Consider the following 20,294-nt stretch of genomic DNA (forward strand, 5'->3'; position numbering starts at 1 on the left):
TTTCAGGAAACAGCTCTGGGAACTCTGTACTAAGAGGTTGGGATCTCAAGTTATTACTAGAGTGTTTCTGAAAGAAGATCTATTGGATGTACAATTCAAGGTCACCTAGCTACTAATTCTAATAAAAGAAAAAACATGGCTAGTGCTTGTAATGTTTCCTTTGAATAAGAAAAAAAAAAAGAGTAATGTTTTTCTTAAAGGTTCTAGTGTTAGACGTAAAAAGTAAGCTTAGATAGTAAGCAGAGAGGCTCCTGAGCAAAGAGTGGGCTAGAATTGGAAGAGTCTCTTTAATTGATTCAAGTAGTAAGTAGGACAGAAGAGAAATCCATTTGCCCAATAAATAAAGAGGCTGAATGAAGACTTGCTCCAACAGAAAGACTGAGTATCTCAAGGAAGTTTTAATACATTAAAGAATATTGATTTCAGCCCACCCAATGCTTGAAGACTTGACACTTCAATGACTTTTAAACTACAAGTTAGGAAATTTGACTTCAAGTTAGAATACAGAATAAATGACAAAGGGAAGTTAAGAATCAATAAAATAAGGTAATAGGGATAGGGATTTCCTTTTGCAAATTTTTCTTAAAATGTGTTATTGAAATGCATTAACTCAACTAATAGTCATTGAATACCCAAATACTCTGCCAAGGGCTATGGAAGATTAAAATATGGAATTAATATTCAAAAGCTACAACTTCAGGCAATGTGGAAGAGCTATATTTGTGCTAAAAACAAGCAGTTCTTATGTATGGCAGGGGAAGACTACTTCCTACTGGAATGATGATGGAAGAATGGAAGAGGTGACACTGATATTGGACATTCATTGAAGGACTTCTAGAGCTACATAGAGGAGATGACAAGGCATTTTAGATACAAGGAATGAGTGAACAAAGGATTATAGTAAGCATTCATTAGCGCCCTCTATGTACTAGGCATTATATTTTTGCACTAGTTTAAAAAAAGAGATGAGTTTGATACAGAATGTAATGAAAAATAACATGTAAGAAATAGTGATCACGTCAGATTTGACTTAGCAAATGATTTTTATTCAGGGAAAATATGGAAGATGAACCCGAGTAGGAAATTGAAGACTGAAGACAGAGATCCTTGAATGCTAGACTAAATCTTATTATTAAAGTAGCTAAATATAAAGAGCATGAAAGGATATATTTCAGTGAGTTAAATAGAAAATCATTCCTAGTTTTGATTTGAATCTCAAAGCAAATATTGGAGGGACCACCACCCGGTGGCAGAGTACTTACATTGCATCATCTGTTACTAAGAGATGCATAAACCTTCTGAAGTTTCAAACTGCTAATCTTTATTCATAAAATGATAAAGAACATGACAAGGAAATAAGAGATGATTATCTAACATGTACTCTGCCAGATTCCTTTCTATAAAGAGGAAAATCCCTGAGAGCATCTAAAATGATTTTTTCCTAAAAATTTCAATATATATTTAAAAAAGAAAAATGGTGAAAATACTCCTATTTATTTGTTCAAATTACTCTGGCAATTAATTATAATTATACCAACTGTGGGTGGTTGTCTGATGATGACATTAGGAAAGAGATTTAATAATTTTATTTTGGGGATATTTTAATCTTAATATACTTGTTGATTGTATTCTTCAGATGTATCTTGATTTGGTGACTACATTCACATACACATAAAACTAGTGAAATCTAAATATGTGAAGTATCTAAGATCTGAATTAAGTCTGTGGTTGTACCAATGTCAATTTCTGGTTTTATTATTATTATTATTTTTTAAAGATTTATTTATTTATTTATTTATTTATTTGACAGAGAGAGATAGATCACAAGTAGGCAGAGAGGCAGGCAGAAGGAGAGGAAGGCAAGCAGGCTCCCTGCTGAGCAGAGAGCCCGATGTGGGACTCGATCCCAGGGCCCTGAGAACATGACCTGAGCCGAAGGCAGCGGCTTAACCCACTGAGCCACCCAGGCGCCCCTAATTTCTGGTTTTAATATTATGCTATAGTTATATGAGATGTTACCACTGGAAGAAATTCAGGGAGAAATTCAGTGAAAACTTTGTATGATTTTTACGTAACTTACATATTTATTTAAAATGAAAACTTAATTATAAGTATCATTCAGCTTAACTTCTACAAACTTTAGCTGCTGAAATGAAGTATAAAAAGATTTACAAATGACCAGGGCACCTGGGTGGCTCAGTTAGGCTTCTCCCACTCCCTCTTCCTCTACCTATCTTCCTCCCCCCACTCCTGCTCTCTCACGCTTTCTCTCAAATAAATAAATAAATAAATAAATAAAATCTTAGAAAAAGATTTATAAATGATCATTTGTAACTTTACTGTCTATCAAAGAAAGAATGTATCTTGGAAATTAAAGGATGTTAGGTATGAGCATTATATCAATTTTCTTTCTTAATTAAAAATATACTCACCCAGATTGATGCAGTCTGTTCTCACTTATTATTTATAGATTCCTTTTGTCTTTCTCAAATAAGGTTATACATTGAATGGTACGTTAACATTGTAGAAGAATTAGAACAAATCGGACAATAAAATAAGTAAAGGAAAAGGAATTATTATCACTCAACCCCACTCAAATAGTATAGTTTTTTCATCGATCCATTCATCCATTCAACATTTATGAGCAAGTCTCTGCCCTGGATGCTCTTTGATAATATAGATTAGTGAATGGTGCAGCCTCTGGTGCCTTTTTTAATTTGCACAAAGCTTCCCTGAAGGCCAGCATTGGCTCAAAAGGTAGATATACACAAGGAACTTACATTAGTAACTATTTCAAAATATTGTTGTAGTAAATGAGTTTTTCTCTATTTCTAGCATGTAGTAAGCACTATGGTAGTATTGGCTATTATTATCATTATTGTTACTATTATTATTATTATTAAATGACTAGAATTTGTCATAGTATTTGACCATAAGAGAAGGAGCAGAGCCTGATGATCTATGTTCTGTAGAGTCATTGAGCTTTTGTTTTTTATTCATCAAATAATTTTGAGTGCAGTTCACATGCCAGGCACTGTCTTTGTCAATGGAACTGGGGAAAAAAAAAAAGATGCTCCCTCCCACCATTCCTATAACATAGCTTACATTTATTAGTATTTTGAAAGAATCTGCCAAGATTAATGTATGACATTTTTTTAAATTTTAAGGCTTTCATTAAGTGCTTTGTGCTGGATGACAAGTGAGAGGGTAGGAGATAGGAAGTGCAAAGTTTAAGACCATCTGTGTTCTCCAGGGTTTCTGGTATTAACAAAGGAGACATACTTTATCAAGAATATCAAGACAAAATGGTGATGTGTCAAAACACATGGCACAGATAAAAAGTTTAGAGGGGAAAGTGTGTTGTTGAGGCCTGTGGTGATCGAGCAAATTTTTGTGGAACAGAGAGGACTTGAGCTGGGACTTAGAGAATGTATACATCATATTCTTCTCTGAAATGACTTCTTGGATATGTGGCATAGACTTGTTCGCCACTCTCTAAATCTGACCTCTTCCCCCTCAGGAACAGAGGAAAAGTTATACATAACACTTCCAGTCGTCCTAGTCTAGGAAACTTCCATTTGATGCTCCATGTGCCTTGTTTTCTCCAAATTTTGGCTGAATGGTGACACTAAAGGCAAACATGGAAGCCACATGTCGAAGTCAGCAGAGACCCCATGAGCCTGTGGAGACCCCATGAACCTGAACCTGGAATGACCACATGGAGTGGAATTTTTCCCTCCTTCCCCTCTCCCCAGATATTGGTCTCTACTTAAATGAAACATCAACTGTCTTCTCATCTGTTTCTAGGTCTGCCTGTTACAGCAGCCAGCTTTAACATACTATGTAACATGACCAGATTGATGTATTTTTTTTTTTTTTTGCACTTTGACAGTGTAAAAGTCAATATAATACAACATGTAAACTCTGAATCAGCTGAAAATATTCAATCTGCACTGAGGTTATGGTGAGGTTGCCAGGGGTTGGGGGGAAGACTCCTATATAGTCATTAACAGAGTCCAATAAATTTGGAACTGAAGATGATGCGCACGAATCTTTTGTTTTACAGATATAGATAGACATAAGAGTAAAGATGATACTAAATGCTTGTCTAGTATCTTAACTGGGGTATGTGGAAATGCCTGTTCCCCTCCACAAGAGCATGTGGAACTCTTGACACCTGGGCTGGTTCGCTTCCCATTATTTTATTTTATTATTTTATTTAAATTTTATTTTGTTTTATTTTACTTTATTTTTATTTTATTTATTTTTAAAGACTTTATTTATTTATTTGACAGACAGAGATCACAAGTTGGTAGAGAGGCAGACAGAGAGAGGGAGAAGCAGGTTCCCCGCTGAGCAAGGAGCCCGATGCGGGGCTCGATTCCAGGACCCTGAGATTATGACCTGAGCTGAAGGCAGTGGCTTAACCGGCTGAGTCACCTAAGCGTCCCACTTTCCATTATTTTAAATAACTATTAAGTCTCATATAAATTATATTTTAACACATGAACCAGTGGTAAAACTAAAAAAGCAATTTTGTCATCCTGTTTTTGAAAAGGACTATACTTAAGACATAGTTGTCACCTCTACTTTATCTTCCCTGGCTATCATCCAGAGTCCATTAAAATCCTCGATGAAATTTGTCAAATAAAGCTCACCAGTTTATAAATACAAATGTTCACAAGTTTTCCTTTTGGTGTGAATCTAGCTCTCTCTTTGACTTCATGGGCCTCAGGCAGTCCCGTGGATGGTGTTGTTATACTTCACTAGCTATGACATGGCTGAATAAAGAGCAGCTCGTGGCTGATGGGCTGGAGTGTGGGTTCATGTGCAGCTTAAATGACCATAACTGGGCAAATGGTCACAGCTGGATCTGAAGGGGCCAGATAAGGACAGTGATAGCAGAAGCTAAGACTCGAGACTTTAAATTAGGACTCCTTTATGTTCCCATTGCTTAGTATCCGTACTGACTCTTGGTCTTTGGAAGATGCTGAGCCTGTAAACAAGAGAAGAAGAGTTTGAACTTGGGGTAGAGAAATATGGGACAGAAAAGAGGCAGATCTCAGCACACATCTGGGTCTTTCAGTCCATTTTACATGATTGACACACTTTCACCTTTTGGTCTAGAAGTGCTTCTTTCTTTAGACAAAGCACCAGTGTCTTTTGTCTTAAAATGACTCAGGCAGCCTCCTGGTGCTTGCCGTTGGCTGTGTTCATAAACTGACTCTACTGAAAGAGGAGGCAGAGTGAACCTGCCCATACATATCCCAGCCTAGGCCCTTTGCCTGGTCTGTATTGTGAAGGGGGGAAACGGAGAAAATAAATAAAAAAGTAAATGCCTGGAGCAATGATAATGCTCTAAACAACTCCTTTCTCCCAGGTATGAACAAAAGAGAGACTCTAAAAATCTCCTGAATCTTTGGCAATATCCTTGGGAACGGTTGAAAAGTCTCCATAATGGCAAAAGAAACTATGATGGAAATTTGAGGCGTTCTTTGCAGGGATAGATCCTAACTAAGGAGGTTTAGTTTTTGAGTCCTGCTAGGAATACCCTGGAAGGTAATATGACTTCAGGCTATGGAAGCACTTGTGTTTTTGGATGTCAGATGTGTGTTTAAGACAGAGATCCAGGTCTTGCTGACTTCCAGTGTGTCACCCAGAGAGTTGATGGACAGACAGATGCCCTGTATTCCTTATGTTTTTGTTCTGAGAACGAGTACTGCCAAAACCACATCCTGTTACAGGGCTGGATCTAAGAGGACGTGTGTCACTGAGGCGTTAATTAGGAAGTGCCCCTTCCAGTGGCCAGACCCCTACTTGCTCTGATCATGCTGTTACATCCAGCCAAGGATCTAGCTTTGCCAAGTGGACCACAAAACGAGAGATGCTCTTTTTTTTTTTTTTTTTTTTTTACCCAAGTGGAAAAGATGCCTGTGGTAAGCTCGTCCATGTTAGAAATTCACTCTTGCATATCTTATGTCTCTCAATGATACCTCCAAGGATTTTATTTCTTTAGACCTTAAGAGATCTTTGAGGAGATAAAGAGTGAAGATTATCAGGCAGTCACTTGAAGAACAATAGACAAAGGCAGAGGCATAAGAACACACACCAGTGGCTGCACACATCAATGCCTTTGTTATGATATCAGATCACGGTAATTTTCAAATGTTGTAATTTGGCAAATTGGATCTTCAAATAGGTGAATAAGTTCGCGTTAAAAAAATAGTACTCTTACACAAACTGATTGCTCTTTTTTTTTGTAGTTTCTCTTCTGAGTGTTTGTTGTGTGTGTCTAATGCTCTACCCTTTGTTTTCCCAGCCCCACAGAAAGTATGCTACTCTCTGCTGGTTTCTTACAATAGCTTTGCTCACTGAGGCAGAGCAGCCCGTGAAACTGTTCAATATATCTGACTGGCAGCTATCCTCAAGTGAAGCTGAAAGACACGGAGAGCATCCCCGCCCCCCCTCCCTGTTTCTGAGGTATGGTTGCGGTTAATGAAAATTTATTACATTTCACCTGTTTGAATTTTATGTTGTCAAAGACAGTCCCATTGTTTTCACATACAGAGTGATGTTTTTCTTCCTGTAGTAGCAGAAATAAATAACTAAATTATGAATGATTATTTGCTAGATTATTTTAAGAATCACTTTTTGCTTTTAAATGAAGGTATGCACATGTGCTCTATTTTTGAGGCAAAGGAAAGACAGAACATTAATTTCAGCACAAATTATAAAAAATATAATGCTGGGGCTGTGATAACTCACTTGCTATAGTTAAGCTGATCTTCATAGTTCACTTAAAGAGAATAAACTATAATATTTAGAGCTTAGCCAATGATGGTCTAAAATTATTCCCCTTCTGTAATATTAGCAAATGTTAAATCCTGTACGTATCTAATCAATAAAGAATTGTTAATGCCAAGGACTGTTTTTTTCCTTGCTCATAGTTCAATCTCTCTCTTCCAATAGATTCTTCCTATTGCCTTTACAATTCTCATATTTCCCACTAAAAATAAGTGACTGAACACTTAATTTCCTTTAGCAGCAAATCTACCTCTTTCTCTTCAAATGTAAACTTCACAAAGTGTTGTCTGCATTGTTTCCTTTTTAATGAATCTATTAATCCAACAAACATTTATTTAACAGCTACATTAAACCACATACTGTTCTAAAATTAATTTGAAGGGTGCCTGGCTGGCTCATTTGGTGGAGTATATGACTCTTGATCTTGGGGTTGTAAGTTTGAGCCCCACCTTGGGTGTAGGATTACTTAAAAATGAAATAATTAAAAAAATTAATTTGAGATTCCTGATTATCAAGATAGTATAAAGAATTCAAAATGTTTTTTGGGGAGATGAAACTTAATTCAAGTTTTTCTGTCCAAACATATAAGCCAATAACATACAATGGCTGTCAATAAACCCTTTCTCCTGACTCTTGTTTTATTTAACACATTCTTATTTTTTTCTTCTTGCTTTTACTGTTTCAGTCAACCCTTATTTAGTGTGACAGTCAACTCATCTAGGTCTGTGAACATTATACTTTAGTGTTTTCGTCTATTTTATATAATCTGTTTGGCCCCTTGAACAGTATGACATATACAGAGATATCTTGCTTTTTGGGGGAAGGAGACTTGCGTAGGGTGTGAAAAACATGACTCCCTCATTTTTTTTTTTTTTTTTTTTTGACTCCCTCATTTCTGTAGGGAGAGAAGTTCTCGATGAAGTGTATGGATCATATTGCTAAAGAGTTACCATGAGCCTTGTGTATGTATGTGAGTTAGACATACGGTTTCTCGCTCAAACTTCAATGATCCCTTTGCCTCCCCTGAGGTACTATTTGCACAATACAGTAAAAATGTGGACGAGAAGTAATTCCATACTGCAGTTCAGCATATGCCAAAATAGAGATTTTCTGCCTTTATATACTTGAGAAAGACTGCTTTTGTTTGTGTCTAGGGTGATTCAGTGAATATATGAGACCAGTTTAGCTTGTCATAGTTACTCCTGGCAAATGTTAGGGCTCCAGAACTCCCATTTTCAGGATCCTGGTGCTTTAACGCAACTCTAGGGCTGCTTAGAACTCAGGTGTTAAGTATCCCGTTAAGGGGAAGAATTTCTCCACAATCCTGGGGTCTTTTCCTTCCAGATTTTGCCCTGATCCATGGCTCAGGACACTAATGGGTGACTGATATCTGACAATGTTTCAGGAACCATAACTGCTTCAAGCAAGATGGGTTTAGATGACCTTAGTGTTGGGATATTAAAGCTCTGACAAGCCATAGAGAGTTCTTAAAATTTGATGAGGGATATTTAGTGCCCTTGAAATTATAAGTCCTAAATCAGCTGTGTATATGCTGGCCTTGCTAGAACATTAGATATCTAAAAACACAAAAGAAAGTAACAAACCCAGACCTCAAACTTAAGGTTGTTGATAATATGTTAGCTATATTAATTCTCTAGAGCTGTATATCCCTGCACTCTCTGAGAGACATGTTATGATAGACCCTGGTGAATGACTATCATAGAGTGCTCAGCTCTATGCAAAGTACTTATTCTGTAAAACAATAACAGAAAAGCCCCCACCTCCCCAAACGCAAAAAGCATTTTAGGAGTATTTTTTCTATTTATTTGAAGCACTGCAAAAAAAAAAAGGAAAATAAAAAATTGTACCCTTTAAAAATTCAGTGGCATGACTTACACTGTGGTAACTTGAGGGACATTATACAGTTAAAAAAAAAAGGGGAAGAAGAAAGGAAAACAAAAATTCCTGTGTTTGAAACAATGCATGACATAATTATACCTGCTCAAACAGATCATTTACAAATACTAGGTCAATAAACTGCCAACATTCATAGAAAGGTAGCTTTCTTCTTAAATGTAACAATTTAAATGATTGGTATCTAAACAAGAAAAAACAAAGCATTTGAAATAGAGATAGATCATGTCACATGGAGGCCTCCTGACTAGAGCAAAGTGTGCAGACTTCTGAACAGCTTTACTAGAAAATCACGAATGGTCTCCTGATTGTTCAACCTTATCAAGGTTTTTGATCCATCTGTGGTCAGGAGGTTATATGGAACAAAATAACTTTTTACTCACTGCTGTGGTTGGGTGGGTGTGGCTGGATAGGATGCCTTGTGAACATCCCAATGTCTCAAAAGAACTCAAATACAGAAGATCACCTGTAATAAAGTAGCTAAAACTTTTAAAGCTTTTAGCATAATGTCTGGATCATAGTAAACACTCAATTAATGTATAAATTCTAGATTTTAAAAAGTATTTCTCATGACATACAGCATATGAACTTGGGCTTAAAGGATAGCAATATTTTAATACTAACTCTGCTATATTTGCATACACTAGGCCCTCAGTAAATGATTCCTACATGAATCTACACTGTTTAAGACACCATTAGCCTTTGTAATAAACATGCTCCAAGCTTTCAGAAATTTTCCCAGTAAAAGCTTATTTATCAATCAATCCAAAGTTGGTGTTTTTTTTTTCTTTTTTTAAAAAAGATTTTATTTATTTGAGAGAGAGAGACAGAGATAGCGACAGAGAGCATGAGTGGGGAGGAGAGGAAGAAGCAAGAGGAAGAAGCAGGCTCCCCACTGAGCAGAGAGCCTGATGCGGGGCTCAATCTCAGGACCCTGGGATAATGACCTGAGATGAAGGCAGATGCTTAACGATTAAGCCACCCAGGCGCTCTAGTGCAGATGTTCCTTGGTGTATGAGATTCTCCCCCATGTGGTGATTCAGGGACCCTGTCTCCTACTACCTTGTGTCTGTACTATTCCCTGGCGCCTCAGAGTTTTCATTCAGCCGGCAGATGGCTAAAATGAGGAGAGAGAACTTACATTCACTCTTAATCATTTGGAAGCAGCTCGTACCATTTCTACTATGACATTGTCAGGAACTAGTCACATGGCTCCTTAATGTACAAAGAACCTGAAAAAAATTGTGCTAGGCTGGACAGCTGATTCTTAGGACAGTCTACACTCTAGAAAGGGGTGCAGGAACTTTTGGCCAAGGACTCGGTTATTTCTGCTATAGGATTATCATAGAAAGTTTCTGGAATATAAAGTGATATATGTGAAGAAGTAGAAACGTAATTTTTATTGACTCACATAACCGAGTCTCATTTAACATTTAACACAATTGTATCAGTTCTTGACTTGGAGCGTTAGACGTCGCATGGACTGGATGTCAGTGAGCACCATTTCATGAGGTACCACCCACTCTAGTCGGATCAGTCACTAACATATTTTAAGGATCTACGTTGTTCTTTGATGTTTTTCTGAATCCTTTTTTTATGTTATGAAGCCTGCTGGTTAAGCTCATGGCAACTAAACATATAGGCTTGGGGTTTGACTGGGGAGAAAATCAAATAATTTATTTTTGTTAAAGTTCAGTCTTGGTCATCTATGTCATTAGATCAGACTCCCATAAGCTCATCTCTACCTCTGTTTCCTCTAGGCTAGATTATACAAATCCCTACTTGCTGGCCACTGAATAAATTGCTCTTTGAACTTGCATTTTTTATTTTTTTTTATGTTCATCGGCTATTCTATCTTATGTGGAGGAGCCATATTTTGCTACCACTATTTCATGTCATTATTATTGCTAGATGCTAGACTCTGAGTATCATAATTTGAAGTTTCTATTATCAGAATAATGTGCATATTTATTCAAAGAAATAAAAATAGCTAGTTCAAGAAAAAATGACACTGAAATGAATTCCAAAGCTCATATTTTATTTCTTATTCAATGAACAATGCAATGGGTTTAATGGGCAATTGGGTTTAATGGGCATAGTTGTTTGACATTTTTCTTAATTTCCTTGCATAGATGTTCTACCAACTATGATGCATTCTAACAAATTAATTTTTTTAAGTTTTTATTGAAATTCCAGCTAACCTACAGTGTAATAGTAGATTCAGATGTACAAATGATGATTCAGTATTTTCATGCTACATCTGGTGCTCCATTCTAGTTAATTCTTAAGAAAGACAAATCCATTATATAAACATAAGGAATTAAAAAAACACTACTTTTACTTATATACCATTTGGTATTATTGACTTTATTAAGTTATAGCCTGCACTCACTCTAAGATTATTGTTTTTAGTGCATTTTTCCTGATTCCCAATTTTTAGGATTTTTATCCCTACCACATTCTCCGGTCTATGCAAGAGAGCAATGGCTATGATGTCTTAAAATAGTTGAATAGTTCTCTGGATGAATTCTGAATTAAAAACTAAAAGAAGCATGTTTAAAGAATATTAAAATCTTTACATCCAGATTTCGGACTCACTCCAGCCACCACAGACCCATGAGCAATTCCTTAAACTCTCTCTCTCTCTTTCTCTGTGAATACACACACACACACACACACACACATACACACATACACACACTAGTATGTAGCAAACTGAATGGTTGAAAGTGTAAAATTATAGTTTTGGTTACTAGGAGGTATTTCTAGCTAAAGGTATTTATTTGATATTATTGAGAAATGAGTAATTCTGGATTATTGAACATTTTATTTAACAGAATATTTATAAATAGTATGTATTTACAATCCATATACAATTTTTTTGAAATTTAGGTATTTTGTAGACGTAGTTTACATTTGTAGGTCAAAGTAAACAGTTTTGAAATGATACACAGTTTTAAAATCAATATTTAGATCTATAAATAAGATAAACATCCAGTACTCATTCTGGCCTCAGTGACCTAAATGTTTTAAGAGATACTTTTCTATGTCCTAATAATAGTTCAGTCCTGTTTTGTACTGTGATTGTTTCTCTTCCTCTCACAGCTTCTTGCTTCCTCTTGCATTTATAATTATCATGTTATTCCTTTAATCGTCTATGTACTTCCAATGACCCACCTCCAAACTCTCTCCCATTTATGTAAATGTAAATATCAGTCTTTCAATAGATTAAAGCCCACTGGGTGTACTACTGATTCCTTCTTCAAGAAATCATTGTTGCAGCTTTCTGGAACATAATCTATCCCACTGTGCATTGGCTAGTCTCTGGGTCTGATAGGATTCTTTCAAGATTTCTCTTATTTCAGATCTTCTGTGCCTAGGTCTTACATCTTCCTTTTTCTAATCTACTGCGTCATTTTTACAAGTACATTCTTTAGTTGCTTCTAAAGAAAGTATCTATAGGCTTATTGAGATTTTAAATGCTCAATCTTAATTTAATCTACTCTCATAATTAGAGTTTAAGAATAGCTTTCTTTGGGGCGCCTGGGTAGCTAAATGGGTTAAAGCCTTTGCCTTTAGGCTCAGGTCATGATCTCAGGGTCCTGGGATCGAGCCCCGCATCAGGCTCTCTGCTCAGCAGGGAGTCTACTTCCTCTTCTCTCTTTGCCTGCTTCTCTGCCTACTTGTGATTTCTGTCAAATAAATAAATAAAATCTTAACAACAACAACATAAAAAAATAGCTTTCGTCATTGGAAATCACTTGAGAATTTTGAAAATATGCTTCACAGTCTTACAGCTCTTTGGTCCTTTCTACAAATTTTCATTATTTTTATAAATTTTGGTCCTTTCTATTTTCTTTTCTTCTAGAAGCTGAAAGAATTTTCTAAAATTTAATGTGACTTTATTTTTCTCCACTGTGTTTGACATTTGGTGGATTTTTAAAACTAGAATCTTAGGTTTTCCAAGTTTGGGAAATTAGAAAACAATTATTTCTTTGATTTCCTTCCTTCTTTTCTCCCCCTTTATTCTCCATGCCTAAGATTCTTGTTATTTGGACATCTAAGCTCCTGAATTGGCTCTGAAATTTTCGGTTTAAGTTTTTCTTTCTTTCTTTCTCTTATTCTTCTTTCTTCTTCTTCTTCTCCCTCTATTTTTTGGGGGGGATGCCTCGTATATTTATCTTTAAACTCTTAAATTAAGCTTTTTATTTTTTCTATTATTAGTATTATTGCTGTTTCAAGATATAAGCTTATTTCTTTGGGGTTAGTTTTCACATTCCTGAATATATTCTTTTTTAGGAATCATTTTTTTTCTTGGTGTGTTGTGGTCTCTGTCTTTTAAAATAAAGGATTTCCTTAAATGGTTGGTTATCCTTGTCTATTTATTTTGGGGGGGGGTCATAATTTTTTGGTATTTTTATGAAAAGTATAAGAAAAGTCATCCTGGCATGCATTTTTTTTTTTTTTTTGGAAGAGTGACATTAACAGAAATGGAAAAAATTAGAATTTAAAAAGAAAAACAAACCATGAAACACAAATGACCCAGGCAAAGTAAATTTTCCAGAGAAATAAACTGCTTTTCCTGGTGATCTATGTTACTACCATTTTCCAAATTACAGAGATATAAAATTTCCCATTCACTTTCATACTTGGAAAACATGTCACCCTTTGGTAGATGATTTAACTAGTTTGGGTTATGGATTGACAATGGAAGAATGAGTCAAGGTCTTGAGTTGCCCTAAGACAGAGTTAGGCAGGGGTGCCTGGGTGGGTCAGTTAGTTAGGCTGCTGACTCTTGATTTTAGCTGTAATAGTGATCTGGGGTCATGAGATCAGGCTCTGTGCTGGGTGTTGAGGCTGCTTGGGATTTTTTCCCCCTCTACCCCTTCTTCCCCCACTCACGCACATGCATGTGCAACACTCTCTATCCCTAAAAATTAAAAAAAAAAAGATAGGGTTGGACATACATAATGAAATAGGCAAGAAGTAGTCAGGCAGAATAGGTGAAACTCATATAATTAATTATACCCTGGCAAGTAGACAAGGTGCAGAGGTCAACAGATCGAAGAGCAACATGAGACTTCTGGTTCTACTTTCCTTGGTGGTGGGCATCCCTGTGCCTATATTTATCATGGGCCAGGGATTGGTCAGAAGCCTTTGGTTTAACCCTGCTCCCAGCTGAGGTAGGATAAGGATATTTAGATTCATTTAATATTCATTTAACCGTTACTTACCGTACAGTACACCTGGTATTCTGTGAAACACTATTGGTAAAATGGAGAGCAAAACACATGCACACTATCTTCAAAGGTTTATGATGTAGTGGCAAAGACAAATAATAATCAAAGACACAGGTAACAAGCGAAGGCTGGGACAGCACTATAAAGGAAAAATATAGAATGCTGTCTTATGTCAGGTTCCCTAGAAACAGCTTGAGATCAGAACACTTATGCAAGTTACTTATTAAGGGAGTGCTCTCAGGGAGACGAGAGAGAGGAAAGCAGGACAAACAGAGAAGAAAACTAAGCAAGGTGCGGTCTTAGCTGGAGACTGGTTTGAGCCTGAGTTTACAGGGCACTCCAGAGTATGAATACCACCACCAGCGTGGTCCCACGTTGAGGAGGCAAGCCTTTTGTAATTCTGATCAGTCAGTCGCTGGGTTAGGGCTGAGAGGTAGAGTGGGGGTGGTGGGAGTGTGGGAGGAGCATACTTTATATTTTATTTAGCTTTTTTAGTTGAAAATGTATGTAAATGTGGTTAACAAAAGAACAAAGAAGCACATCATGAAAACCATTTCTCTTCCACCCTAGCCCGTGACTTACTCAGTCTACTTGCAAATATTCTAAAAACTTTACATGCAAACATACATATGTATGGGGATATATTTGTGTATTTCTTTTAAAAAACATACTAACCATTTAAAAGGTACATTTCAGTAGCATTAAGTATATTCACACTGGTGTGAAATAGATCTCTCAAACTTCCTCACCTTGCAAACTCTATGGCCATTAAACAATTTTCCTTTTCTCTCAGCCTCTGATAACCATCATTCTGCTATCTGTTTCTATGAATTTGACTACTTTTGATACCTCATATAAATGGAATCTGGCTTATTTTACTTAGGATAACATCCTCAAGGTTAATCTTATGTTGTAGCATGTCACAGGATTTTCTTCTTTCAAGGCTGAGTAATATTCTATTGTATGTATAGGCAACCTTGGGTTTATTCATTGATCTATAAATGGACATTTCAGTTGCTTCTGCTTCTTGGCTGTTGTAAATAACACTGTCATGAATATAGGTGTACTAATATCTCTCTGAGATCCTCTTTTGATTTTTCTGGATATATACCTCAAAGTCGGGTTGCTGGATCATATAGTAGTTCTAGTTTTAAATAGCTTACGGAGATTCCATATTGTTTTTCATAGTGATTGCCCCATTTTACAATCTTACCAAGAGGATACATGGGTTCTAATTTCTCCACATCCTCTTCAGTGCTTGTTACTTGTTTATTTTCTTATAGTAGCCATCTTAATGGGTGTGAGGTGATGGCTGTTTATGTTGAAACATGGCAAACAGAAGAACTGAATGGAAGCTCTGCCCACATGTATGTGGCTAGTAGCTTTCGGTTTTGTTCTAGCATGGTCTGTCTGAGCCGTTTTCACTGAGAAGTTTCTAATGTCAATATGTGTATATTTTTTCTCATGGGCCAACCATGTCCCCCATAAGTATTTTCAGTCTTAAGTATGGTGATTTACATCTGGCTCTCTGTGTCCTGAGGGCCAATATACAGAAGAGAAGTAGTGTTTTCAACATTCAATAATTAAGTTTTATTTATAGCCCTGGATTCCTGGGATGTGAAAACACCACACATAGCTGGAGGAGGGCTATACATTAAAAAAAAAAATTAAATATAGTTAAGAGTCTCCCATGATCTCGTTATCACTCCAAAACCGAAGCTTTAATTTTTCTATTAAAGTTATAGTTGTACAGTATGTTTCTTTACATTCTAGATTTATTCACTTAATATTATATATTATATCATAATCATTTCCTTGTTCCTTAGAAGTCTTTATAATCCTATAAAGAAGCCTTTATAATTACATAAAATTTTCTACTGAGTGACTGTACCATAATTGATTTAACTATCCTCTCACTATTGGTAATTCAAACTATTTTCAACTATATCTTTATTGTATGGTGTACCCATCAGGGTTCTACCATTAACACTGAAACCACTCTAAGTACTGAAAACAGAGAAGAACATAGTGTAGGAAACTGATTATTCAAGGGGTGGAAGCACTAGAGACAGAGGGTGATGAGGTGTCCCAGAAATTAGCAAGGGTGCGTTGTCACTTCCACCTCCAAGCTGGGGACAAAGGACAATGGGGTGATGTTCACTAATAAGCTCAGGGGCTGAAATCACCCTATTAAAACTGGAACCATTGTGGAGACTCTGAGGCAGAGGATGGGCATGCAGAAAAAACCCCTGGCTTCTTCCTTCCTCCTGCCATCCATTTTTCACGATTGCCTCTGTCATATTGTGATTTATATTAGATATACATTTGGTTTTCCTCCCCATTTCTGACACAGAGCTCCTGAAACATTTGGAATTTTCTAGGTGCGGAGAGTTGAAAAGGTGTTTTTGTTATGTTAATGTTGTGACTAGGGACCCCCACCTAAGGCTAGGGTTGGTTGCCAGGAGACCTAACCATGTGATCAGAGAGTTGGAAAGTTCAATCCCACCCCCTGACCTCTGGGGAATGAGAAGCACTGGAGTTTGATTCAACTGCCAATGGCCAATGATTTAAATAATTATGACTATGTAATGAAGCCTCCACAAAAGACCAAAAGGAGAACTGGGTTGGTGAACGCTAGTGGGTTCTGGGAGAGTGGTAAACCTAGAGAGGTCATAGAAGCTCTATGCCCCTTCCCCAGTTCTTGACCTGTGCATCTCTTAACATCTGGCTGATCCTGAGTTATATCATCATAATAAACTGGTCTTTTGGTAAGTGAAACATTACTCTGAGTTCTGTGAACCACTCTAGCAAATTAATTGAAGTTGAGGAGGAGGTTGTGGAAACCTCTCATTTATAGCCAGTCAATTTAGAAGTACAAGTAACAACATGGACCCGCGTTGGAGAGGGTCCTTGCAACCTCTCATTCAGAAGCCCTGGTCACAGTGTGGGCTTGCCAGTGACATATGAATTGGCAAGGCACAGGAGAAGTGGGGGAGGAGGGCAGTTTCGCCAGACTTAAGACTTCAGCTGTGGAATCCGATGCTATGCCCAGATAGATAGTGTCAGAAGTGAGTTGAATTTTTGGACATGCTGTTGGTGTTCTGAGAATTGCTTATTGGTGTGTGGAACCCCAGCCCCACATTAGAAATGGTACCGGGAGCCCTAAACAGCTTCCCATAGGAATAATCAAGCCTGCAGCCAGCTGACACTCAAGGTAAAAGCCCAGTCTGTATCTCAGTGAGGTCTCCTGAGTTACAGAATTGAACAGGGGATGTGTGAAGCTTAAGTCTGAGGAAAAGCAGATCTATATAGTAGCATTTATAATTTATGAAATTTTTAGAAGACAAAAGTCACTGACTTTCTTCTGCATGTCCATTGTCTAGAAAGTAAATCTTTTCCAAGATATTTGAAATAAGGTTGTCTATAGATTCCACTATTTAAAATGAAACTCTGTATTCAGTGCTTGGCACATAGTGGTAGCTCAATAACTATTTTATGAATGACTGTGTGGATAGTTATAAAAATATTTTTCATTTGTAATTTAAATGATTTTTTTCTGAAATATCCAGTATTTGTAGTCCCTTTTCAAGCTCCCTGTGAATGGGGTCTAGTAAACTAATTCATGACAGCAGTTTCACATTTTTTCCCCTCAGTTTAGGCAATGGTGGCCTTAGTGTATTCATTTATCCTTTCTTTCTTTTAGAGATACTATTGGCTTTGTTGCCAGGACTATCTTTTTTAAATAGTCTGACTCCTAAATCGAAATTAATTGGACTCCTAATCATTTATCTACCTCTCTTCTCCAAGTCCTGTAACTTGATCTTTTTCAATTACATAACATAATCTTTATGGATTCATTGTAAAATTAACAATGAGAAAGCAAAGGTTCAATAAAACAAAAACATATCTCCAGAAAGGGAAAGAAATTCTTTTTTAAGAGATTTATTTATTTATTTGAGAGAGAGAAAGAGGGAGAGAGAGAGAGCAAGGGAGGAGACAAGGGCAGAGGGAGAGAAAATCTTAAGCAGACTCCCCACTGAGAGAGGAGACTGACTAGGGCTCGACCTCATGACCCTGAGATCTCTATCTGAGCCGAAATCAAGAGTCTCGTGCTTAGGTGACTGGGTCACCTGGGTGTCCCGAGAAATTTTTTTTGAGCATGCTTGTGAGTCACAAAGAATTGTCGGGGATTGTGATTTTTGTCTGTCTTAGGTTATTAATGACAGTTAATATTCGTAAAAGGATTTGTTAATTCTCTTTATTAAAAATGATTTTTAGGGGGCTGACTCTTATTGGTGCTACTCAAGTTGCAATATGATACAATGAAATGGATTTAAATAAGGAAAGAACATTGCCCTGGATACAGTCATCATTACACTCCCTCGTTAATCAAGGGCTGTTCGACACTCCTTGTTGATGCCACTCCATTGTTTTTACAAACAAGATATGATAAGTTGTAGTCCTCACGAGAGTCAATCAATAATTAATAGCAGGCACTACTGAGTGAATCATTGCAATCATATGTATGCTTATCCAGAATTTGTAGAGAATAATTAATATAAAATTACTTGGTAGAAATTAATTTTGTAAGTTGTTCCTTTCACTAGTAAAATGTCAGGTGTGCTTTGCAAGCGATGCTGGCAGAAATTATAACGTAATCTCTGAGGATATAATGGGTTTTGAGCTCTTTTCGTTCTTGGAAATGTTTGGCTGCATCACACCCTCTCTCCCGCTTTCAAGTAAGTATGAACTCATGTCAGCTCTCGTTAGCTCCTCACTTCATCTTGTGCTAACCCCATACAGGAGAGCAGGTTACCAGGCAACCACTAGCTGTTTCTAAGAGTGTCTGTGGCAACGGTACCTCCTGATACCTCCTGTCATAATGCCTCCTGTTAAGTTGTCAGGTTTGGGGCACCAGTGTGGTTGCCATAGTCACTCTTAGCAGTGGCCTGTGGTTGCTGGACGGAGAGTACAGTTCTGAGTTCCCAAGATAATTAAGGAAATAGGCTATTCTGGCTGTCATTTTTTTCTGTCTTGGGGGGGCTAACCAAATTTCTGCATATGAAGAGATTTAGACCATTTAAGTATTGTGATTATTAGGGCCATATGACCTTAAATATTTGAAGTGGGCAAAATGTCATTCTGCCTATAATTTAGCATTTGCATGTGTGGCATTTAGTTATCAGTGAAGTGTGTCTTAAAGGAAGTCACAGCACACCATTATTACTGCTATTTTCCATATATTAGAAAGCAGCCCTTTAAGAAACCAAAATTTGGTCTCCTTGAATTGTTTTCACATGGTGATAGCTTCATCTTCATTTAAGAAGGCATGTAGGTGTGTGCATTTCTGTAGTTACTGGTTTGGTACTTTATCAGAGTGAATGTTGCTACTGAAAATAATAGCACTGTGGTTTCGTTCATCAGTTTACTTCGTATCAGATCCTGTGCTCAGTGCATTAGCTCATTTAATCTCCACAAAGTCTGTGTGAAGAAGATGTGATTCACTTCCCTCCTTTAAATATGAGGAAACCAAAACAAAGAGAAGAAGAGTAGTTTACCCAAAGACAGACAGCTCCGAAGAGCAAAGCTGGGATTTTTAACCCAGATCTGTTTGAGCCTGGAGGATTTAAACAAATGAGAATTTGGATTAAAGAACTACAGAAAAGAAAAATCTGGGTTGGATAAAAGGGACTCCCGGTGAGGAATTATTTGCTGCAGAAACTCCTCTTTGCAGCACTCGTTCTTAAAGTTGCTGCAAAACCAGTCTTAGGACTGCTTGTATGATATTATTTGAGGACTTCAAGAAAAGACCTTGGGTCTAAAAAAGTTCTCATCCTGGGCCTGACAGTGATTTGGGAATTTGTGCACTTGTGTGATGGTGTTGGAGGTTAAGAACTAACTCCTTAGTGATAAGGAAAGGAGATTGCTGGAGAGGACTCAGGGGAGGAAAGTTTGCCAACAGAGCCTCCCTGGGACCCCAAGCCTGGGAAGACTGGTAAATAGAAGTCAGGGAATATCACAGATTATTACTGGGGAAGAGGAATTTAAAAGGTGGGTGTGAGATATTGAACATAAACTACTGACTTCATAATTTTGCAAAAGAATTGCCCCTCCCCCCAGTCAATGTTTATAGGAGAACAGATTTCTTTTTTATTCATATTCGGGTTTTATCGATACACAATGTTATACACTTACTGAGACACATATGATACACCTATTTTAGTATACAATTCTGTTAAATTTATGTTCTAAGACACTATAATCAAGATACAGACAGTCCCATCATCACGTGAAGTTCCCCTTGCCCCTTTGTAATCAAAACCCACCACCTACCCC

At 37.1% G+C, this 20,294-nt stretch overlaps 1 non-coding gene across 1 annotated transcript; it reads left to right on the forward strand.

Annotated features, from left to right (window-relative positions):
• Nucleotides 1-5,184: 5,184 nt before the first annotated feature.
• On the forward strand, nucleotides 5,185-5,314 carry LOC132018896 (small nucleolar RNA SNORA51). The gene has a single exon (XR_009404668.1). It is a non-coding gene; the product is annotated as a small nucleolar RNA SNORA51 (small nucleolar RNA).
• The last annotated feature ends 14,980 nt before the right edge of the window (nucleotides 5,315-20,294 follow it).

Source organism: Mustela nigripes, chromosome 5 (assembly GCF_022355385.1).
Source record: "Mustela nigripes isolate SB6536 chromosome 5, MUSNIG.SB6536, whole genome shotgun sequence".
In the NCBI taxonomy this organism is placed as follows: Eukaryota; Metazoa; Chordata; class Mammalia; order Carnivora; family Mustelidae; genus Mustela; species Mustela nigripes.